The sequence below is a fragment of the Ictalurus furcatus genome, chromosome 12 (assembly GCF_023375685.1).
Source record: "Ictalurus furcatus strain D&B chromosome 12, Billie_1.0, whole genome shotgun sequence".
NCBI classification, from domain to species: Eukaryota; Metazoa; Chordata; class Actinopteri; order Siluriformes; family Ictaluridae; genus Ictalurus; species Ictalurus furcatus.
The window spans coordinates 589617-613386 of NC_071266.1; the positions used below are offsets into that span (position 1 = coordinate 589617).

Below are 23770 nucleotides of genomic sequence, written 5' to 3' on the forward strand. Positions count from 1 at the left end.
ATATTTATATATATATATCCATGTTATGTACCGCTTATTCTGCTGGGCCTATCCCAGAGTACTCGGGGCTCCAACCCATCGCAGGGCACAGTCAAACACCCATTCACACACTACTGACAAGTTGGAAATGCCTATCAGCCTACAATGTATGTCTTTGGATTGGGAAGGAAACCCGAGTACACGGAGGAAACCGCCAAAGCACAGGGAGAATGTGCAAGCTCTGCACACACACGTGTGAGTATGTATGTACATGTATATATATATATATGTATGTATATATATATGTGTGTGTGTGTGTGTAATTATTATCATTCATTAAAATTAACCATTTTACAATTAAGAGTTAAGTTAACCTGCAGTTTGAAGCCATATATACAATTGTTGAGGCCATGTTTGTTTGTTTTTTTTCATCCAACAAATGTTGGGTAGTGTGTATGAAGGATTAAAAAAATGTAACAATTCCTCCTGAAAGCTAAACCTCCCAAGGACTGAAGACATACTGCGACTGACATGTTTGCGTTAAATCCTCCACTGCTCACATCCGGGCTACGAACCATGAGCATAGACGTGGAATGTTAGAATTTTTTTTCCCTCAGCCGCCGTAATGATGAAGTAAAAAGCACCATGATTGGTGGATTGCGAGGGACAAGAAACATAAAACCGGAGGATTATCTTTAGCACTCGGATCCAAACGGGACAGACGTGAAAAAACAGCGAATCCAAACAGCGTGAACAGCAGCTGGCGGCACAAAGGCGTTTCACTTGCTTCTGACATATGTAAGGTATTTAAAATAAAATACAACGCTCAGCATCCACACAAGTAGCTAACAGTGCACAATGGTCTCTTGCAATATTTTGCTCTCATACAAACATAGAGCGACGGGCCTTGCTTGACAGCTCGGCATCCAATAGAAAGAAGCGCGCGCCAGGCTGCGCTAAGCTTCAGCCAATGGGTAACGAAATAATACGGGCCCAAACAAAGTTAGGTTGTTGGTTCAGGCGACCAGCGCTAAACTTCACCAAATAATAGCTGTTTGTGTTTTGGGTGATGCAGTAGCCATTTTAGGTAAGTAGGTCTTTTAAATTCCCACCCTCCCTGAATTTGTGCCATATGAAATTGTGTTGCAGCAATAGAGCGTTACTGGGCCCCGGCTCTAACTCCTGCATCCCTCATGAATGAAGTGCTGAGGTCTTGTGCTTTAATAACGATTAAGAGATTGTACTGAGTTGTTTTCATCCCACCCCTCTAATATTTGATGCATTTTTCTAAACTGTCATGGCGTTTTTTGCGTCCTTGGAAATAAACGCGGGGGCGGAAAAGCGGTATGGTGTTCGGAACCGGTGGCTGAAGCTCAGGTAGGTGAGGTCCTGCTGAAAGAGAGGGGCTAGTGGAGTTTCAGTGTCGCTTCACACGTGGAACGTCTGCGATATGTACATGGATATTTTACGGTGCCGTCGCAGTGATATTAGATTTAGCAGCATAGGCTAACGTCGCTAATGTATGTGACACGCGGCGTTTCTGATGGCCGTACCAGCGATTTATTATTATTATTATTATTTACAGCAAACAGTAATGCATCTGAAACCCGTTTTTAAAAGTACTGTGAATCAAGTAAATTGGAGATAACAAAAGAAAAAACTCAGGAAAGTACATTTAATTACACTGTAGTTACTTACAATTATGCCTTATGTAGTCTGCATCCATGCAGTGCAGCTGAATTGATCGAGGTAGGTTCCTTCAGCTTGGCACCTGCCAGGACCACACAGGCTTCTCAGGGTATACACTGTTAATAAGATTATATTTTCTGATGTAAGCACATATTGTATTTACAGTATAGTTAGACTAGGCTGTCTGGTTAGAGGTTTGAAATTACAAACAAAATGACCAAGTATTGTGTGTTCTTTTCTGTGAGTTAATTAGTCTTTTTTATGTGTAGGTTTTTAAATAGTAAGTGGTTTGTTCAAGCCTTATTAGTGTAACAATGTTGTCATTATTCATGACCTTCACTTCAGGCAAATCATGCCACTGTGTTGTTCGAGTTGATCTGAACAGTTATATATGGTGTACATGCTATACGGAAGTTTTAAAACTTCAGTTTGCACTTTAAGTATGTATTACACACTGTGTTCTAAACACTAGAATTTATTTCTAGTTAATGTGCTGTGCCTGAAAACAAAATGCCTGGTAACAGGATTCCTTTATAGCCATTAATTTCGAGGGATTATATGGTGCAGTCTTGGTGGCAGAGGGAATGTGTGTATTACCCACAATGCACTGTCAGCATGTTGGTTTTTATCAAATATAAAATGAAAATTTAGCCGGAAACAGCAATTATCACCATTCAAGCACTTTAGGACCTTTTAAGGACATGCGTAAAAAGATATTACGTCAAGTCAAGTGGGTTTTTATTGTCATTCCTCTATATGTAACTTGTATACATTGGAACGAAATATTTCTTCAGGACGATGGTGCAACACAGAAAAGTTTACAGAACTGCATAAAGTGCACATAGACAGCAGTGTGAGATGAGTGCAAGACAATAAATACACAGAACAGAACAATAAATACATTTTATATAAATAAATCTTTAGGCGCTGCTGACCTTAGTCAACTACTGACATAATATTGTGTGTGTATATATGTGTATATGTGTGTGTGTGTGTGTATATATATATATATATATATATATATATTATACACACACACACACACACATACACACAGTATCTCACAAAAGTGAGTACACCCCTCGCATTTTTGTAAATATTTGGTTATATATTTTCATGTGACAACACTGAAGAAATTACACTTTGCTACAATGTAAAGTAGGCTGATAGGCATTTCCAAATTGTCAGTAGTGTGTGAATGGGTGTTTGACTGTGCCCTGCGATGGGTTGGAACCCCGAGTACTCTGGGATAGGCCCAGCAGAATAAGCGGTACATAACATGGATATATATAAATATAGTATCTCACAAAAGTGAGTACACCCCTCACATTTTTGTAAATATTTGATTATATCTTTTCATGTGACAACACTGAATTAATGACACTTTGCTACAATGTAAGGTAGTGAGTGTACAGCTTGTGTAACAGTGAAAATTTGCTGTCCCCTCAAAATAACTCAACACACAGCCATTAATGTCTAAACCACTGGCAACAAAAGTGAGTACACCCCTAAGTGAAAATGTCCAAATTGGGCCCAATTAGCCATTTTCCCTCCCCGGTGTCATGTGACCTGTTAGTGTTACAAGGTCTCAGGTGTGAATGTGGAGCAGGTGTGTTAAATTTGGTGTCATCGCTCTCACACTCCCTCATACTGGTCACTGGAAGTTCAACATGGCACCTCATGGCAAAGATCTCTCTGAGGATCTGAAAAAAAGAATTGTTGCTCTACATAAAGATGGCCTAGGCTATAAGAAGATTGCCAAGACCCTGACACTGAGCTGCAGCACGGTGGCCAAGACCATACAGCGGTTTAACAGGACAGGTTCCACTCAGAACAGGTCTCGCCATGGTCCACCAAAGAAGTTGAGTGCACGTGCTCAGCGTCATATCCAGAGGTTGTCTTTGGGAAATAGACGTATGAGTGCTGCCAGCATTGCTGAAGAGGTTGAAGGGGTGGGGGGTCAGCCTGTCAGCGCTCAGACCATACGCCACACACTGCATCAAATTGGTCTGCATGGCTGTCGTCCCAGAAGGAAGCCTCTTCTAAAGATGATGCACAAGAAAGCCCGCAAACAGTTTGCTGAAGACAAGCAGACTAAGGACATTGATTACTGGAACCATGACCTGTGGTCTGATGAGACCAAGATAAACTTATTTGGTTCAGATGGTGTCAAGCGTGTGTGGTGGCAACCAGGTGAGGAGTACAAAGACAAGTGTGTCTTGCCTACAGTCAAGCATGGTGGTGGGAGTGTCATGGTCTGGGGCTGCATGAGTGCTGCCGGCACTGGGGAGCTACAGTTCATTGAGGGAACCATGAATGCCAACATGTACTGTGACATACTGAAGCAGAGCATGATCCCCTCCCTTCCGAGACTGGGCCACAGGGCAGTATTCCAGCATGATAACGACCCCAAACACACCTCCAAGACGACCACTGCCTTGCTAAAGAAGCTGAGGGTGAAGGTGATGGAGTGGCCAAGCATGTCTCCAGACCTAAACCCTATTGAGCATCTGTGGGGCATCCTCAAACGGAAGGTGGAGGAGCACAAGGTCTCTAACATCCACCAGTTCCGTGATGTCGTCATGCAGGAGTGGACACACAAAATATTGACACTTTGGGCCCAATTTGGACATTTTCAATTAGGGGTGTACTCACTTTTGTTGCCAGCGGTTTAGACATTAATGGCTGTGTGTTGAGTTATTTTGAGGGGACAGCAAATTTACACTGTTACACAAGCTGTACACTCACTACTTTACATTGTAGCAAAGTGTCATTTCTTCAGTGTTGTCACATGAAAAGATATAATCAAATATTTACAAAAATGCGAGGGGTGTACTCACTTTTGTGAGATACTGTATGTGTGTGTGTGTGTGTGTGTGTGTGTATGTATGTATGTGTATGTGTATATATATATATATATATATATATATATATATATAAAATAAATAAATAATTGACTTAGAGAGTCCAGAGAATTGTACTGGTCTTGTTGTTGCTTTTTGAATAAAAAACCTAGGACTAGTTCACAAAAGTGTTTATCTAAAAACAAAAAAACCCTCATATATTTAATGAAAAATGACACCAGTGGTTCATTAGGCAAAATTGTTCAGAATGAGGAGATCTAACATATGATATGAATACTGTGTGCACATAATATACAATAATTTACACACATAAAATGTGATTGCATCTCCTTGTGAATTTTATTATTCCATTTTACCCAAACCTCAGGAGGAAGGGGGTAAAACAGACCCACCAAGTTTTGTTCTGATCAGCCTTCATTGACCTTGTCTAATAGCTGCTGAAAATTGATTGGCCGATGGTGGCTATGTTTTTCAAGATTCACAACTGTCTTTATAGACATTGATTGGACCTTGGACAAAGACTATTCGCGCAAGATTTCAAGTCGATTAGACCAATGATACCATATTTAGTGCCAATTTCATATTTTGTCCTGTTATGTGTCCAAACTCTGCCATTTTGTTCATGTGACCTCAGCTTGAGCCCATACATAAGTTAGGTGAAAATCTCATTCCATTCAAGAGTTACAGAGGTGCTTGAAAGTTTTTGAACACTTTAAAGTGTTCTATATATCGGAAGATCATGTGGACAAGCCAAAAGGCTATTGGAAAAATGTTTTGCGGATAGATGAGACCAAAATAGAGTTATTGGTTTAAATGAGAAGGGATATGTTTGGAAAAAGGAAAACACTGCATTCCACCATACGAATCTTATCCCATCTGTGAAAAATGGTGGTGGTACTATCATGGTTTGAGCCTTTTTTGCTGCATCAGGGCCAGTATGACTTGCCATCACTGATGGATCAATGAATTCCGAAGTATACCAGCAAATTCTAAAGGAAAATGGTCAGGACATCTGTCTGTGAACTGATTCTTAAGAGAAAGTGGGGCATGCAGCAAGACGACAACCCTAAGCATGCAAGTCGTTCTAACAAAGAACGGTTAAAGGAGAATAAAGTTAATGGTTTGGAATGGCCAAGTCAAAGTCTTGACCTTAATCCAAAATAAATTTTGTGGAAGGACCTGAAGTTAGCAGTTCATGTGAAGAAACCCACCAACATCCCAGAATTGAAGCTGTTCTGGACTGATCAACAGTTACTGTAAATGTTTAGTTGCAGTTATTGCTGCACAAGGGGGGTCCCACCAGATACTGAAAGCAAAGGTTCACTTACTTTTGCCACTCACTTTTGCCATTTCAGTAAAAGTGGCCACATCCTCTTCAAACATTTTTGCCTGCCATCATGGTGATGAATCAAAAGTTAAACTTGTTTTGGCGGGGCTAAGGTGTCCAAACAATTGTCCTGTACTAGTTTTATTTTGGTTGAGCGAAATACTTAGGACTAGTTGGCAGAAGTATGTTTTTTACGCAATCGTAAATATTTAACATACAATTTGACTGACTCCAATGTTTGTTGAGGCAAAGTTGTTCAGATTAAGGAGCTCCATCAAATGGTATAAATTACACGTGTTTGTGTGAAACACTGCAGTATATAAAAACATCCATGTGCATGAAAACTTGATAGTGTCCCCCAGTGACTGAATAGTTTCACATTTCTCCCAGACCTCCAAGAGTCAAGCAGGTCCACTAAGATTCATTCTGATCAGCCTTTTGTTAACCTTGTCTAATAGCTGCTGAAAATGAACTGACTGATGGTGGACATTTTTTTTGAGAAACATGACAAGTCAATTGGACCAGTGGTTCCATAATTTGAGCCAGTTTCATGTTTTTTTCCTGATATAGCGCCACCAACTGGTCATGCTCATTAATTGTTTACGTGTGTCTCCAGATTGAGCCCATACATAAGTTGTCAAGTTTGGTGAAAATATCTCATTCCATTCAAGAGTTATAGCCATATAAGTTAAAGTGGTCACGCCCTCTTCAGTTTTCACATCACCATATTATTTTGATAATTATTGATAATGGGACTCCAGAGAATCTTTCTGCACTGGTTTGGTTCGAATCAGAGAAATGGTCAAGGACTAGTTTGCAAAAGTAAGTTCTCAAAAATGAAATCGGAGATATACTTTTCAGCCAACTTTACAGACACTTGAATCTGTGACAAACGGTTGAAAAGTTATACGTACTGTTGTAGATTGATGGACAACTACCAACCCTCAATTTCAGATCTCCAGGACTTGCGGTTTGGTGTGCATGATCAGTTCTAGGGCATAATAATAATAATAATAATAATAATCCTTACAAAAACAATAGTGTTTCAGCACTTTATGCTTGAACCCCTAATGATTGTGTAATTAAATGAAGAATGAGGAAAGACTTAATGCATATCTAGGCCTGTCAAGATAACTACTTTTGTTGAACGATAAATTATTGTGATAAACCATATTGTCATTTTAAGACCATTTTATGTCACTGATATAATTATAATTTTCACTTAAATATTTCCAAAAGTCAAATTATATTCCTATTCTAAAGACATTATTTCAGCTAGGGGAAAATACTAGTGAACACCTTATTTTTAAATCAGCAGTCCACAAGAGGGCGCAATGAATAACTACAAACCAAACTGCGCCATATTATATTGTTTATTGCAAACAACAAACCTGGCTGTTAACCCAAGTGAGTTTATTCTTAAACTGAAGTGCAGAATATTATAAAATCAAAAGATTTAACCAGCCCAGTTCCAGTGTTCATTTTCACAATGTTTTTGTATTCTGACAAAAATATCCTTTAAATAGTATTTTGTCATGTCTTATTTATTAATTTTAGTCAATTTTACTCTGACTAAACCTCTGGGATGTTGGTGGGCTTCCTCACATTAACTGCCTGCTTCAGGTCCTTCCACAACTTTATTTCAATTAAAGTCTGGACCTTGACTCTCTAAAACATTAACTTTATTCTTTAACCATTCTTTAGTAGAACAACTTGTGTGCTTATGGTCGTTCTCTTGCTGCATGACCCACTTTCCCTTGCGATTCAGTTCATGGACAGATGTCCTGACATTTTCCTTTAGAATTCGCTGGTATACTTCAGAATTTGTTGTTCAATCAATAATGGTAAGCTGCCCTGGCCCAGATGCAGCAAAACAGGCCCAAACCATGATACTACGACCACCATGTTTCACAGATGGGATAAGGTTCTTATGTTGGAATTTCCTTTCTCCAAACATAACGCTTCTCATTTAAACCAAAAATTTCTATTTTGCTCTCATCTGTCCACAAAGCATTTTTCCAATAGTCTTCTGGCTTGTCCACATGACCTTTAGCAAACTCTTTTTGGAGAGCAGTGGCATTCTCCTGGCAACCCTGCCATGCCCACCATTGTTGTTCAGTGTTCTCCTGATGGTGGACTCATTAACATGAGCCAATGTGAGAGAGGCCTTTAGAAGCTTAGAAGTTACCCTGGGTTCCTTTGTAACCTCACAAACTGTTAATATAGTAAACTAGTAATATTGGATCATTTTCCTCAATAAATAAATGACCAAGTATAATATTTTTCTCATTTGTTTTGTCTCACTTTTAGGTGTTGTGTGAAAATCTGATTGTTTTAGGTCATTTATGCAGATATATAAAAACATTCTAAAGGGTTCAAACATTCAAGCCCCACTGTACTAGGATTATGGCCAAATTGATAATCACGATTATTTTGTTCAATATTGAGATCACGATTACTCATTGATTTTAGGGACAACATATTTTTATTGTACTTTCACATCTAAATAAACAGACCGCTGCTTTCACCTCCATGTTGTGCTGCATTCCTGCTAATGTTCAAATCTTTACATCAAATTCGACTGATCCTTAAAGTGCATCATCTCGTAGAAGCAAAATATAAATAAAATTGTACCCAAAATATAGGAGAAGTAAAAATAAAAATCCCATCAACCAAATGAAAATATGCATCCAAATGAAAACAATTCAGGCGAATGCAGAAAAGTCAATAACTGTTTACAGGAGCAGAGACGCAGACACATCACCCAATAGCGAGGTGCAGGGACGACGTCATTTTGTACCGAAACCCGGAAGTTAGCATCACACTGGTTCCCTCGACAAAAACGCAATAGGATTTTCACATAGACTTTTGGATTATTGCAAAAAATAAACTCTGTGACCAACAAAAGTTTACAATACTAACACGTTCTGTCCATCAAGATCATTTTCACAAATGAACACAACTTTTATGAAGTTTGAAGCCTAAATACAATCGGCAGAAATAAACAGCTAACCGTACGCTATAAACTATATGGTCACTCGACTTCGTCACCATCAACAAGCTTCCCACTGGAGCCCTGCGTGGGACTTATTTCTTAATCCTGCTCCCGCTGAATTTCTGACCATTACCGCCCGTTCCCGCAACGTGTGTGTTCCACTCCCGCCCGCACCTGCAACGTTTGTATCCACTCCCGCCCGCACCCGCAAACAATCTGTCACAGCTTGTAGAAACTGTGAAAATTTTACACAAACATTAGGGCTATGCTAAAGGTTCAGAATAACAGACATAAACATTGCGTTTAATTAGACTGACCATAAGTAAAAAGCACAAGTAAAGCACCACACAGGACAAACACATTGGGACAATTTTTTATTAGCCTTATAAAACTTGGTCAACTTTTAAAACATCACAACTAGCAGAGCCTAAAAACTTAAATGTATGCATAACACACACCTACAACAGCCTAATAGTTAAACTCTGTTAACCCAACAAGGCACAATATTTAATTGAATTACTTATAAAATAGCCTAAATAAATATGAAATAAATTAAATATAAAACAAATAAAATAAAAAGTAAAATAAATAGGAAATAAAAATCTCAGAAATATCAGGTGTTTATGTAGCTAATTAACATATAGCAAAAATAAAATAAATAATAGTATAAAACATTAAACATAGGCTACTTAATGAATGAATGAAATTATGAATCACTTGGCCTAACCTACTCCAGATTGCTATGGAGGAAGAGAATGTTACTGTTCGACTGCGGTCCCAGGCTTGTGCGTCTCTCTTCCAACATCCACACACTAAATGTCCTCTCTGACGGCGCACTAGATGCAGGGATACTCAAAATGAAAAGCGCAGGAAAGCGCTCTCTGTTAAACTTCCTCCATTAAAGCACACTGTCTGGATCTGGGTTGTCCGAGAGTCAGTTGCTGAGATATTCGGCCATTTCAGCATTGACGGGCTTTGGCGCTGAAACGAAGGATGCACCCTAGAGAACGGAGCAGGTATGTCGCCTCAACCCAGAGGTGCCAGATTTGTGCCCGTTGTAAACAAATACTTTTGCACATTTATCGCAACTTGCAAAGTTCAATTCTTTTCCATTTCTTTCAGTTACAACTGAAAATTGTTTCTAAATGTCGGACTTGCCTTGCTTTGTTTTTGTGAAGTAAATAGCTGCTTTAATTTTCTTCTCAACTTCATTTGTTGACTCCATTCTTGTTACGTGCCAAATCCCGGGACCCGCATTATATTTTTTTGACCACCCACTCCCACCCGCAGCAAAGGTAAAACTGCCCGTTCCCACGAGATTTGCGTTGGGTTCTCGTGGGACCCGTGGGAACCCAATCCCAGTGTAGTCCTCTACTTCCCACAACTTTTCCAAACATGATTTAAAAACATTTTCCATAATACGGATTTACTCTGTGGATGAATCTTCATCCAGGTTTTTTTGTTTGTTTGTTTGTTTTTGGAATTGTGCACAGCATACCTGAATGAGTTTATCTGCAAAGTTTTTTCCTGTTTGGCGTGATGACGTTTTATGTCCCCGACAACGTCTGTAGTCCCATTTAGCAACATGTTAGTGTCACGATTTCCCCTCACACAAGCTCTGGAGCTCGCAGCGTGCTCTTTTAGTGACATTGACTTTGTTTACTTTCAACATGTGCATTTGTTATGATTTCTGTCCTGTTTCCGCCCCAGTGTTGTCATTGGTTGTTCCCTTATGTGTCATCATTAGTCTCAGCTGTTTTGTGTTCACCCTTAATTACGTTTCTCATTTAAACCATCTCGTGTCTCAGTGACTATGTTTACATGGACAGCAGTAATCTAATTATTGACCTTACTCTGATTAAGGTGTTTACACGCTTTTAGAATACTCCTCTCATGTACCCGTTTTACATGTTTTAGAACATAATTACATTAACAGCCCGCGTCATTACGTCGCCACGCCGTCCGACGTCCCTCCAGAATTTCACGTATCAACATACAGTTCGTCTTCGTTATGGAACCGTATACAGTTTTGGGTGTTTTTATTTAATTTTTTTTACAAACGCTTTAAGTGCAGTTAATTATTTGTCGTGCTGTACGTGCAAATAGATGACTGCTTGAAGCCGTGGGCTGCGTCCCAAACCGCGTACTTACCGTCTATATAGTAGCCGAGATACATGTATTTTTCCCCACTACAGGCCTATAGTGGGCAAGTATGCGGTTTATTATTTATATAGTAGGCAAGTATTGCGAAGTATTTGCGTGAGTTTTCCGTGTACCCAGCTTTTGTTCATAGTTTCAGGTCTCATAGTTTTGATCTTATTCTCGACCTCGTTGTTTGATTCTCGTTTAGTCTTGTTTACACCCGTTTGCTGATTGCCTGACCTTTTGCCTGTTTTTGATCACGCTGTTGTCTCACGTTTTGGATTTATCTGCCTCTCTTCAATAAAGCTCTTATCTGCACTTGCATCCATCCTAAACCCTCATTACGTGGCAGTTAGCAACCGTCTTTTTCAATATACGTAAAAGATTTTTAAAAACTCATGAGTGGGGTTTTACTGGCGTTTTACTGCGCTTGTGTTCACCACAGACCTTATTTCAGGCTTTTAACCAAAATCCCATTCAAAAAACCCATTGAGTTTGGGATGGACCCATAAGGGCTAAAATGCTAACTCGTTTCCGTGTTTTGGCGTACAAAATGATGTCATCCCTGCGCCACTCTATGGTGATTGGCTGTGAGTTTAGGAAGCGCTTCATTTAATGCAGCGGAGTTTCTGTGAGCGGAGGATGAACTTTAAACGTCAATATCACAGTCGATCATGTTCATGTAATCGTGGGCAGTCAAAATTGAGATCGATATTCGATTAATTGTGCAGCCCTACACTGTACATTACCCAGCAAAGCTAGTTAGTTGACATTGGATAAAAGTACAAATATAAACAACAAATATTAAATTATTTTTGTTGCACACCCTAAATTCATTTTGGCTTCTGTTGATCCCAAGTTTGTTAGCCCGAGTTTGCAAATGATGGTGTTCAAATAGTATGTTTTATGGAAAGTGTGTATGGTCAACATGAGTGTGTCAGTGAGCATGATCATTACAATTGACCACAAGGTATCATGATTTATGTGTGCAAATGGTATTAATGAGTGTGAAGCAGTGAAACTTTTCTGGAAAAAATGTTTAGATATGCAAATAAGATATCTAATTAAATATGTGCTTATTTACATGCATGTCAAACCAAAAATCTAGAAATTGAAAGCAGTTATATGTAAATTTTTTTATTTAATTTTAACAACATATCAGAGTTAAGTTTTTACAGAACAAATTTTGGATGTCTTTTTTTTTTTTTCCCCCCAAACAATATCTCAAAATACTATGCACGTGTATGAAAACTTGATTGTCGTTATGTTTTTAATGCAAAATAGTGTGTAAATCAGGCAATAAACATTGTGTAAACAAATCCTTCTGTAATAATCTTCAGAATATAACGAAGAATGAGTTGGAAAGTATGGCTTGTGTAAGTCCTACACAAGTTGAGATATTTGGTGCAGAGTATTAGATATTTGGTTCAAAATCCTAATTTTGAGAAAACAGCTGTTTTTGTTACAGCTGTCAAGATATTGACTGCCGAACTTCATATTTACTGATTAGAAATAACACTTTTTTTTGTAACATTAACTCATTTGTCATTTTCCGCCAAAGCTGTAATGCACAGTTGACTATATATAAACTGTATGTGACTTTTTTGTGTGAAGTTGTGAATTATATAACCCTTGGAAAAAATTATGGAACTACCACACTTAGAGGATGTTTTTACTTCGTTGCAAATAAACAAATTACAGATATGACACCAAACAATTCTTGTTTAATAGCTGAACATTCTAGCTGTATGAAACATACCTCAAACAAGTTCAGTGAAATTATTTTAATTAATGCCTTGTTGTTTTGTGTCATGTCTGTGATTTGTTTAATTGCTACAAAGTAAAAAAGCCAGGTGAGCATCTTCCAAGTGTGGTGACTTGATAATCTTTGCCAGGGGTTGTATTATATTATAAACAGTGATGTGATGAGAGGAGGGCAAATAGAGGACGTATTCCTACCATTATTTATCACATGTATTTTACGCTTCAATGCATTAACGCTTGTTTTCTCATTCTCGAGGCTTTTTTGTATGTACTTTCCTTACTTATTCGACCTGTGGATAGCTTCTCACGACTTTTTAATGTTTTTTGCACAGAATTTTGGCATTTCCCCCCATCTCGTTTTACTGTATTGATGTATCTGTTGTAAGCTAGTGGAACACGTTATGTGACGCATTTCCATGAATTACATTGCCAGAACTTTAAACTTCCTTAGCCAATGAAATGCTGTCTCCTGTTTTAGAGCAGCCTGTAGTTTCTAACTATTGGGTAGCTCTAGAAAGGAAATGCCCATATTTAGACCAGTAGTCATGATGCTAGAGGAAATGAACTTTCCAATGATGCCAAACACTCGTTGTTTTTGCAGAGAGATCGCAGAGATATATCTGTTTGAAAAATTGTAACTTATGACAAAATTTGGGTGAAATTGACAAAATCTGAAAATTTACCAGTATGCACAAAAATGCCTTTGTTGCCTGCCATGTCTCGCCTTAAATGGATGCTAGCTCATCTGATAGGATTTTTATTTGGATTGGCCTAAGTCAGTTTATTAATAACTTTGTATGCGTAAGCTGATTCGATTTCCTTTTTTTGGCATATTGTAGTTTCCAAATTTTTAGATCCCAATTTTTTTTGTGTGTACAAAAGGTTTCTTTGTGCTTGCTAGCACCACCACTCCCACTTAAAAAAAAAAAGTAAGTGTACAGCCTGTCCTGGTGAGTGAGTGGAAAGGAGGCACACATGTCTCAGTGCTTGCAGAACTGAAAAGTTTCTCTATACACCCATCATAACATTTAAATCCATCTACCTAATATTGTGTAGGTCCCCATTGTGTCACCAAAACAGCTCTGACCCATTGGGGCATGGACTCCACAAGACCTCTGATGGTGTGCTGTGGTATCTGGCATCAAGATGTTAACATCAGGTCCTTTTAAATTCCTGTATGTGGTGAGGTGAGGCCTCCATGGCTCGGACTAGCACGTCCCACAGATGCTCAGTTGGCTTGAGATCTGGGTAATTTGGCGGTCAAATCAACAACTTGAACTCTGTCATGTTTCTCAAACCATTCCTAAACCGTTTTTGCAGGGTGCATTATCCAGCCGAAAAAGGCCACTGCCATTGCCATACTGTTGCCATGAAGGGGTGTACTTGGTCTGCAACAATGTTTAGGTAGGTTGTATGTGTCAAAGTAACATCCCCTTAACATCCACATGAATGCCAGGACCCAAGGTTTTCCAGCAGAACATTGCCCAGAGCATCACGTTGATTCTGCCGGATTACGTTCTTACCATTGTGCATCCTGGTCCCATCTCATCACCAGGTAAGCGATGCACACGTGCCATCCACATGATGATGTAAAAGAAAACCTGATTCATCAGATCAGGCCATCTTTTTCCATTGCTCCATGGTCCAGTTCTGATGCTCACGTGCCCATTGTAGGCACTTTCAACGCTGGCCAGGGGTCAGCATGGGCACTCTGACTGGTCTGCAGCTACGCAGCCCCATACACAGCAAGCTGTGCACTGTATGTTCTGACAGCTTTCTATCATAGCCAGCATTAACTTTTTTTTTTTTTTAGCAATTTGTGCTACAGTAGCTCTTTTGTGGGATCGGACCATACGGGCTAGCCTTTGCGCCCCATGCACATCAATGAGCGTTTGCAGTAAAAGAACTTCCCAGCTCTGCACACTCGGCAAGGCAACCATGCACTCCCTGAAGGATTACAGACTCTCTCTAGCCCTTTCCAATAACAACTCTCCAATTCCAGCCTCTTTCCTAAATAATGGCAGCCTCATAGCCTTTCTCTATCCACCTCAACCCTTGACCTGTGCATCCCAACACCCTTGACCTGTGCATCCTAACCCTCTTCACTCTGAGCTTGCTGCCTTTCTTGTCTCTAAAAGCTCACAAACTATTCCCGTGTCAAAGCTCACAGACCTTTCCATCAGCCTTTCTTGACGTGCTCATCAAAGGATCATGGACACTGTCTGTAGGACTGCAGGTATCTCTTTTCCCTCTGAAGCATCTCTGATGCTGTCTCTTCTGAGGATTGCGTTTTTCGCTCTCCTGAGGATCATAGACACTCCCACTCAGTCTCCCTCATGGATAGCCTCTGTTTCTAATTAATTGTGGCCTCATTGCTTTCTCAACTTCATCCTAGCCTTCCCTAATTTTCCCAACACCCTTCCCCTATTCATCCTAACCCACTGCAGCATTCACCCTATCCCTCGTCACTCAAAGCGTGCTGCCTATCCTGTCTAACCATACTTGCAGCTGTTCTCATCTCTCAATGTTTACAGCTCTTCCCATTTTGCAATGCTTGTAGCCCCTCTTGTCAGCCCCCTTTTTTCACTTTCTTTGAAAGATTACAGACACGCTCTCTTGCATGCCCTCCCACAGCCTCGGTCATACACCTTTTTTGTAACTATGTCTTATCCGTATTTCAAGCCCTGTATTATTCAATTCTGACCAGACAAATTCAAAATAAATACAAAATAAATATCTGCTGCCTGTCTTGCTAACTGAAACACTCCAACGCTGCATTAATTTTGCTTGCTGTGTGCATGTGAGTGTCGGAGAAATGGTTCTGTTTATACAATAAGCACTGGAAATACAAGGTATATACCAGCAATATAGGTATGTAGTTAAATGTAATGTCTCATAATTTTTAAATTACTAAATGACATCCAATACAAAATTATTAAAACCTGAAGCTGTAAAATATTTCCAACGACAAAATAAAGCTCCAAAGTGGCGTAACATTAATGGGAATAATGCAACAGAGTTTGGTCCTTATTTTTCCTCAACATAAACAGAAATCACTGACTGAGTGATCATGTTTAGTAAAAACTTGAGTGAGCTCAAGCCATGGCACTACCTGCTCCGTACTTGACATTTCTTGTATGTTTTGGATCATGAGCGGATCCTTTCTTTCTCCACACTCTGGCCTTTCCATCACTTTGGTAGAGATTGGTTCCAGAAATTTTGTGGCTCATCTCTGTATTTCCCTGCAAATTCCAATGATTCTTACTGCTGGTGAGTGGTTTGCATATTGCGGTATGGCCTCTATAATTCTGTTCTCTTCAAATATTAGATTGTGATGCCGTCATGCCTGTATATGACGGAGGTTGTTGGTGGTGTCAACAACTATTGTTTTTGGGTTTTTTGGCTCCATGCTAGGCTAAAAACAAACTCTAGCCAGCCGGCTCTTCCGTCCATCCTGCTGTCCAAGGTCTGCTCTCTGGACAATAAATTGGACTACATCTGACTCAAGCAGGCAACACGGCGTGAGTTTAGAGACTGCTGCGTCTTTGTTTTCATAGAGACGTGGCTCGGCCACAGAGTTCAAAATGCTGCCATTCAGCTAGATGGGCTCGCCTTGCTTCCTGCTGACAGAAACGTAGCTCTGTGCGGTAAGGCTCACGGTGGTGGCATGTGTGTTTTACATCAACACTGAATGGTGCAAGAACTCTGTGCTAGTTTCTACTTACTGCTCATGGCTGGTGGAGTTTGTGACTGTTGGATGCAGACCATTTTATTTACTACGGGAATTCAGCAATGTCCTTATAATCGGAGTATACATTCCCCCCCACCCCGTGCTAATGCAAAGGAGGTGCTCTGTAAACTGTATGGAGCTATTAGCGAACTGCAGAACACACAGCCCAATGGACTGTTTATCATTGCTGGAGATTTTAACCATGCGAATCTCAAAACTGCACTCCCTAAATTCCATCAGCATGTGAACTTTGCAACGAGAGGGGCGAACATGCTGAATCTTGTTTACACAAACATCTCCGGCACGTACCAGGTGGAGCCCCCACCCCCCCCCCCCCCAGCTCGGCTGCTCGGACCACATCTCATGTTACGCTAATACCAACATACAGACCGCTCGTCAGACGCTTCAAACCGGTTTTGAAGCAGGTGAAAACCTGGCCAGCAGGCACCATCTCTGCTCTTTGAGCACATTGACTGGCACATGTTCAGGGAGGCTGCAACCGACAGCGACTCCACCAACTTGGAGGAATATACTGCATCAGTGACCAGCTACATCAACAAGTGCATCGATGACGTCATTGTCTCCAAGACCATCACCACATGCTTCAACCAGAAGCCGTGGATGACTGCGGAAGTGCATGCAATGCTGAGGACCCGAGACACCGCCTTCAGGGCAGGTGACAAGACTGCCCTAAGAACAGCAAGAGCCAAACTGTCCCGGGCCATCAGAGAGGCAACGCGCGCACACGCCTAGAAAATCCACAGGTCACTTCACAGACAGCGGTGACATGCGGCGCATATGGCAGGGTCTTCAGGACTACAGGACAACACCACCCGCCTGTGACAGTGATGGCTCTCTTCCAGATGCGCTGAACTACTTATACACTTTGCTTGATGCGCAAGACCACCCCTCCTCCCAACGACCAGGTTCTGTGTCTAACCACGACTGATGTGAGAAATACTCTACACAGAGTCAACCCACGGAAAGCCACTGGACCAGACATCATTCCTGGCAGAGTGCTCAGAGGATGTGCAGACCAGCTGGCAGATGTTCTCGCTGAGATCTTCAACATCTCCCATGCGGCTCATCATGAAGCACATCAAGACCCTGCTGCCCCCTCACTGGACCCCCTGCAAATCGTCCCAACCGCTCAACAGATGATGCCCTCACCACCACAGCTGGTCCCTCAACACCAGCTCCATAACCAAGAAGGCCCAGCAGCGTCTCCCCTTTCTGCAAAGGCTGAAAAAAGCCCATCTCCCAGCCCTCATCCTCACCACGTCCTACAGAGGAACCATTGAGAGCATCCTGAACAGCTGGGTCACTGTCTGGTTTGGAAATTGCACCATATTGGATCGCAAGACCCTACACTGGTTAGTGAGGACATCTGAGAAGATCATTGGGGCCTCTTTTCCCTCCATCATAGACATTTACACCACACGCTGTATCCGCAAAGCCACCAGCATTGTGGACGACCCCACACACCCGTCACACAAACTCCTCACTCTCCTTCCATCTGGAAAAAGGTACCGACGCATTTTGGCCCTCACGGCCAGAATGCGTAACAGCTTCTTCCCCCAAGATATGGGACTCCTCAATACTCAGTGACTAGACTGAGACACACGTGCACACACACCCGCACACACTCCTATTAAACTGAACACCATCCCACTCCCCTTGCAATTTTTGCACATTTCTATACTGACATCCTAAATTTTTGCTGCTAATGTACTCATAAAAATATAATGTTCAATTTCTTGTCACCACTGCCTGCTACCACAATAACTATGTCCACATATGGTGTAGGCTAATCTGTTGAATACTGTCATAGTATGCTACTCACAACATTAAAAAAAACAAAAAAAAACAAAACTTTTTTTTCCCCTAAAAATAAAAAAATCTTTTTTGTACTACCTGTTATATCGGACACTTCCATACAAGAACTGTGTACTGGTCGGCACAGGATAAAAAAAAAAAAAAGACCTACACATTCTACATAAATTGCATGTGCAGACGTGTGCAAACACCACAAGACAGTAACTACTAGTTTTAGTAGTTACTGTCTTGTGGTGTTTGCACACGTCTGCACATGCAATTTATGTAGAATGTGTAGGTCTTTTTTTAAAAAATTTTTTATTCTGTGTCGTCGAATGTGGTTAGTGTGTTTTATGTAGCACCATGGTCCTGGAGGAACGTTGTTTCGCTTCACTGTGTACTGGACCAGCTGTATATGGTTGAAATGACAATAAAAAGCCACTTCAACTCTCACAATGGTTTCTGTCATGTCTGTTTGTTAGTAAACCAGTGGTTTCTTTTTTTTTTTCAGCACTTTCCAAATTGTTGTACTGGCTATGCCCAATGGTTGTGCAATGGCTCTGATCAATTTTCTCCCCCTTTCTCAGTTTTAAAATGGCTTGCTTTTCTCCCATAGACAACTCTCTGGTTTTCTTGTTGGTTTATCCTTTTTAACAACAAACACAGTCTTCACACGTGAAATCTAGGGCTCAAACCAAGAGCAGACATTCAGAACTATTAATTGTTTAAACAGTTATTCTAACAGGGCACACCAGGACAAGAAGAAACACCTGTCAGTCACAAATCTGTCAATTTCTTGATCACTTGGAAAATGGATGGGTTCAAACTAGGGATGTCAGGAGAACCGATACTTTGGTACCATGTCGGTACCAGCATTCTTAAAACGTGACGGTACTTGTTTTTCGGCAGTACCGAGGTTGCAATTCTTCCGGAACTGATGGGGGCAGCAATACGCGCAGGTGTTTTAGTCGGTCCACAAGCGGTGAAGAAGAAGAAGGACGCCTTCAAGCACACGGGAAAAACTACAGAAAATGGTGACAAGTTTAGCTCCACCCGACTCGTTGAGGGGAACGGTGGTAAGATTCAAATATGGAAATACTTCACATTCGAGGCGGATGACAACAAACATATAATTGATGCTCTGAAGCCGGTGTGCAACCGATGCTATCGTTCATTTCAAACAAAGTGAGGAAACACCTGGAATTTGGCGAAGCACCTGAAAGACGGTGCTATATTATGTTTGTTTGAGACAGCTGGCATTGTGGCCGTGAAACCAGCTAACGTTACGCTCCATGTAATGTTGGCGATATCCAGTTATTTGTTAACAACGGTAACACATTGCGATGTTATAAACTACCTCCTAATGGACCACCGTGCATCGCCATTCAGCCCGTGTCCTGTCAGATAAATGTAGCCTAAAGTCACTAATAATTATAGAAATGTTCATGGTTTTAATAAATTGTTTTGGCCTGCCACCATATCAGTGAATTTAAACTAATCCTTGCATTCAGAGTATGAGTGTGTGTGTGTGTGCGTGCATGCGCGTGTGTGTGCGTGTGTGCGCGCGTTCAGGAGTGCACCTTAGCACTTGTAGCCTCCACTGTTTTATTAGTCATTGTCAGTGTTTGATAACTAAAATATCCTCCTCTCTCTCTCTCTCTTTGCCAGTATTAGCCAGAGGAGGATGTCCTCCAGGAGAGTTTTTAATTAATTTATTTTTTAATTTTATTTTTATACCACACCGTGGTATCGACTTTGGTATCGAGTATCGTGTACTTTTGGTGGTATCGGTACCGGCTACTAGATTTTTGGTTTCGTGACATCCCTAATAATTACAGATTCACTGTTCTAGAAAAAATTCAAAAAGGACAAGCAGGTCCGTCTAACATTTTACATTTTTCTGTAATGTTCTCTCTTTCCCTCTCTGTCTGATTTTCTTTTTTCAGACAAGTCTCTCACACATGCATTTAAAAAGCAAAAACAATCTGAGGACTAGGGCAGAGGTGTGATGCAAGAGTGCTGCTAAGCCCTGAAGTGCACTATTTTCATCCATCCATTTTCCATACCACTTATCCTATAAAGGGTCGTGGGGGAGCCTGGAGCCTATCCCAGGGAACAAGGTGAGGGACACCCTGGAGGGTGCCAACCCACCACAGGGCACAATCACACACATGTGCACACACTACACGCAGTTTGGAAATGCCAGTCAGCCTATAGTGCATATCTTTGTATTGGCGGAGGAAACTGGAGTACCCGGAGGAAACCCCAGAATCACGTGGAGAACATACAAACTTCGTACACAGGGCGGGATTCAAATCCCCAACCCCGGAGGTGCAAGGCAAGTGTGCTAACCACTAAGTCACTGTGCTGCCACATTATTTTCATATAACAGCATAGACTGGAGTGTTATTTCGCTTATACCACAGCGATTCGCCAACTATTACCATGTTTTAATTTATTAATGTCACCACATCAATTATACATTTTACCTTGTTAAACAACACGTTTCTTAAAATCTGTTTATTATTAGTCTTTGATTATGTGGAGCGACTGTGGTACCCGTGCATTAATATAAACCTATCATTCATGTTACAACTGGAACTACTCTCCAAGCCATGCTATTATATAAAAATAATGCACAGCATCTCATCAATTAGATTTGCGCATTCAACTGCAACAGACAAAGTGGTTATATGAAAAAAATAAAGCACATGGTGCGCGCTATTTTCATACAACTGCTTTGTCTGTTGTTTATTATTCCTTACTTATTGTAACGTTATGCCTTTGATATTTTTGTTTTATATTGTATAGTAGAATAAATTAATTTAAAAACGAGTTTAAGTTTGACCTTATTGTAAGATGTAATTGAGATTAACCAGTAGTACATTACAAACAATAATAAATGCAGATTAAAGATCACTATTGACATTTCTTCATTTAGTCATCGCTATAACATTACTATGAAACATTTGAAATTCAGTATACTTAAACATTTTCTTAAGCTTGTTTGCAGTAATGACGGAAGTTTTATGTATGATATGTTGGGAACTGTGTTATTCCACCATTGGTGGAGTTAACAACAGTTTTTTAAAAAAATGCACACATTAGTTTGCTTACCAAGATGTAGATGTGTTGATTTAATGTAACAGTTGGCCTGAAAGTACATCAGCGGAATTTAAGCATGTTTTATCCTTATTGAAACAATTTCGATAAAAATATTGGGTCTGTAATGGAGTCAAGTAATGACATTCTGTTTCACCCCTCAACCAGTGGTTGTATTTATCACCTGGAGTCTCTTTTTATCAACCATGTGTGCGCATAGTTTTGTGCTTAGGGTAAGTGTGCCCATTAAGCCCACCAAAATCTTGATTGATAATCGAGATATATTGGGGAAAATGCAAGATTGATCTTTCATTTGGAAATATATTTCACTAGTTCATGTACATTTGAGAATGTGAAATAAATAAATTATTATATAATATGTCAAAAGTCTGTCATAGGCTTAATTAGTGCTGTGGCACCATTTAAGCACATGTTTCAAATAAGCCCACATGATTTATTGACGAACATAAGTTTTTTTGTTTTCAAATAATTCATTTCCCTGAACAGACTTCCAGTACATTTGTAAGGTGAGAGGAGAGATGAAGGGGCACTACATTTATTTTCTTTTGCCTTCACTGCAAGTCTTAGTGACACATGGGTGATATGGCCGTCAAATATTAAAATCCAGAGGGAGAGTTTTTGGGGAGAGGTTTGTGCAGTAGTTTAAAAACACTATCTTCTCCATCCGGACATGGTCTGTCATGGTAAAACGGGTACAGTCTGGACCACCTTGACCAAAAACTACAATGTTTCTCCTTGTAGACAGCATATGAGGGAAGGATCTGCCTTCCCTCATATGTGATGCAGACAGTTATGTTCCCTCTCACTTCCACCAGTACTCTGGTACACATTCTTGCATCCCTTTTGAAACCTGGAAATTTTTTGAGGATGCATCAATGACCAAGCCTTTCTCCTCTACATTGTAGATATTTTGGGGTTTTGTTATCACGTCTGCAAGATCTATTTCTTCTTAAGCATTTCAAACCAGTGGGTGAACATGCCAGTATCAGCTGTGGCCCTCGCTCTCGCCACAGGAAACTGTGGTCTCCCACTGGTGAATGGGCTCTGAATGCCACTAGCCAGAATATATTAAGTGAAGCCCCAACCCCAGTCACTTACAAATCACACTTATAGATCATATTAAAATCTCACATTTGTCATTCTTTCATTTATTCCACTGAACTTAGCCTATATTTCAAGTTTTCAAGATTTTATTTCTCACATACACAATTACAGTATCTCACGAAAGTGTGTACACCCCTCACATTTGTGTAAATATTTGATTATATCTTTTCATGTGACAACACTGAAGAAATGACACTTTGCTACAATGTAAAGTAGTGAGTGTACAGCTTGTGTAACAGTGAAAATTTGCTGTCCCCTCAAAATAACTCAACACACAGCCATTAATGTCTAAACCGCTGGCAACAAAAGTGAGTACACCCCTAAGTGAAAATGTCCAAATTGGGCCCAATTAGCCATTTTCCCTCCCCGGTGTCATGTGACTTGTTGGTGTTACAAGGTCTCAGGTGTGAATGAGGAGCAGGTGTGTTAAATTTGGTGTCATCGCTCTCACACTCCGTCATACTGGTCACTGGAAGTTCAACATGGCACCTCATGGCAAAGATCTCTCTGAGGATCTGAAAAAAAGAATTGTTGCTCTACATAAAGATGGCCTAGGCTATAAGAAGATTGCCAAGACCCTGACACTGAGCTGCAGCATGGTGGCCAAGACCATACAGCAGTTTAACAGGACAGGTTCCACTCAGAACAGGCCTCGCCATGGTCGACCAAAGAAGTTGAGTGCATGTGCTCAGCGTCATATCCAGAGGTTGTCTTTGGGAAATGGACATATGAGTGCTGCCAGCATTGCTGCAGAGGTTGAAGGGGTGGGGGGTCAGCCTGTCTGGTCTTGCAAGTGTTTTGTAGTAGTGTTGTGTGTGTGTGTGTGTGTGTGTGTGTGGTTTTTCTTTTTTTTTTTTGGTTGGTTTTTTTTTTTTTTTAAACCTGAAATATTTTTGCATTGAGAAATCATAGTGGTCTGTAAGCCTGAAAGACTGTGGCATATGATTCAATGCATGTCATAAAATGTGTATTTTTTGACTAGAATTTGTTTTTGACATAAGGTTATCCCAAAGGTACATGTCTGTGTGTTCAAAGCACACGTGTGTAGCAAAGGTGTATGTTGAAGCATTTTATAGGAGAAAGAGAGCTGGCATTGACCAGAATGGTGCTGTTGCTTTTGGCTGTTTTGAGCTGGTATTGATTTCATAGGGCACTTGATTGTGTCTTTGTCTGACTATTTGTCTGTTTATGCATGATATGATTGGCATATTTGCTTGGCAAGTATTCATATTACACCA

General features: G+C 40.4%; 1 protein-coding gene across 5 annotated transcripts in view; it reads left to right on the forward strand.

Moving 5' to 3' along the window:
* The first annotated feature begins 317 nt into the window (after nt 1-317).
* Nucleotides 318-23770, forward strand: part of chd6 (chromodomain helicase DNA binding protein 6) — a 127731-nt gene continuing 104278 nt past the window's right edge. For 2 of the 5 annotated variants that reach the window (XM_053637914.1, XM_053637921.1), the window contains exon 1: nt 318-777. The gene's annotated coding sequence lies outside the window, so the exon portion shown is untranslated. Of the gene's footprint in view, nt 783-977; nt 1067-1106; nt 1357-23770 lie in introns of those variants that run through there. The other 3 variants (XM_053637919.1, XM_053637915.1, XM_053637916.1) reach the window with 3 other exon arrangements.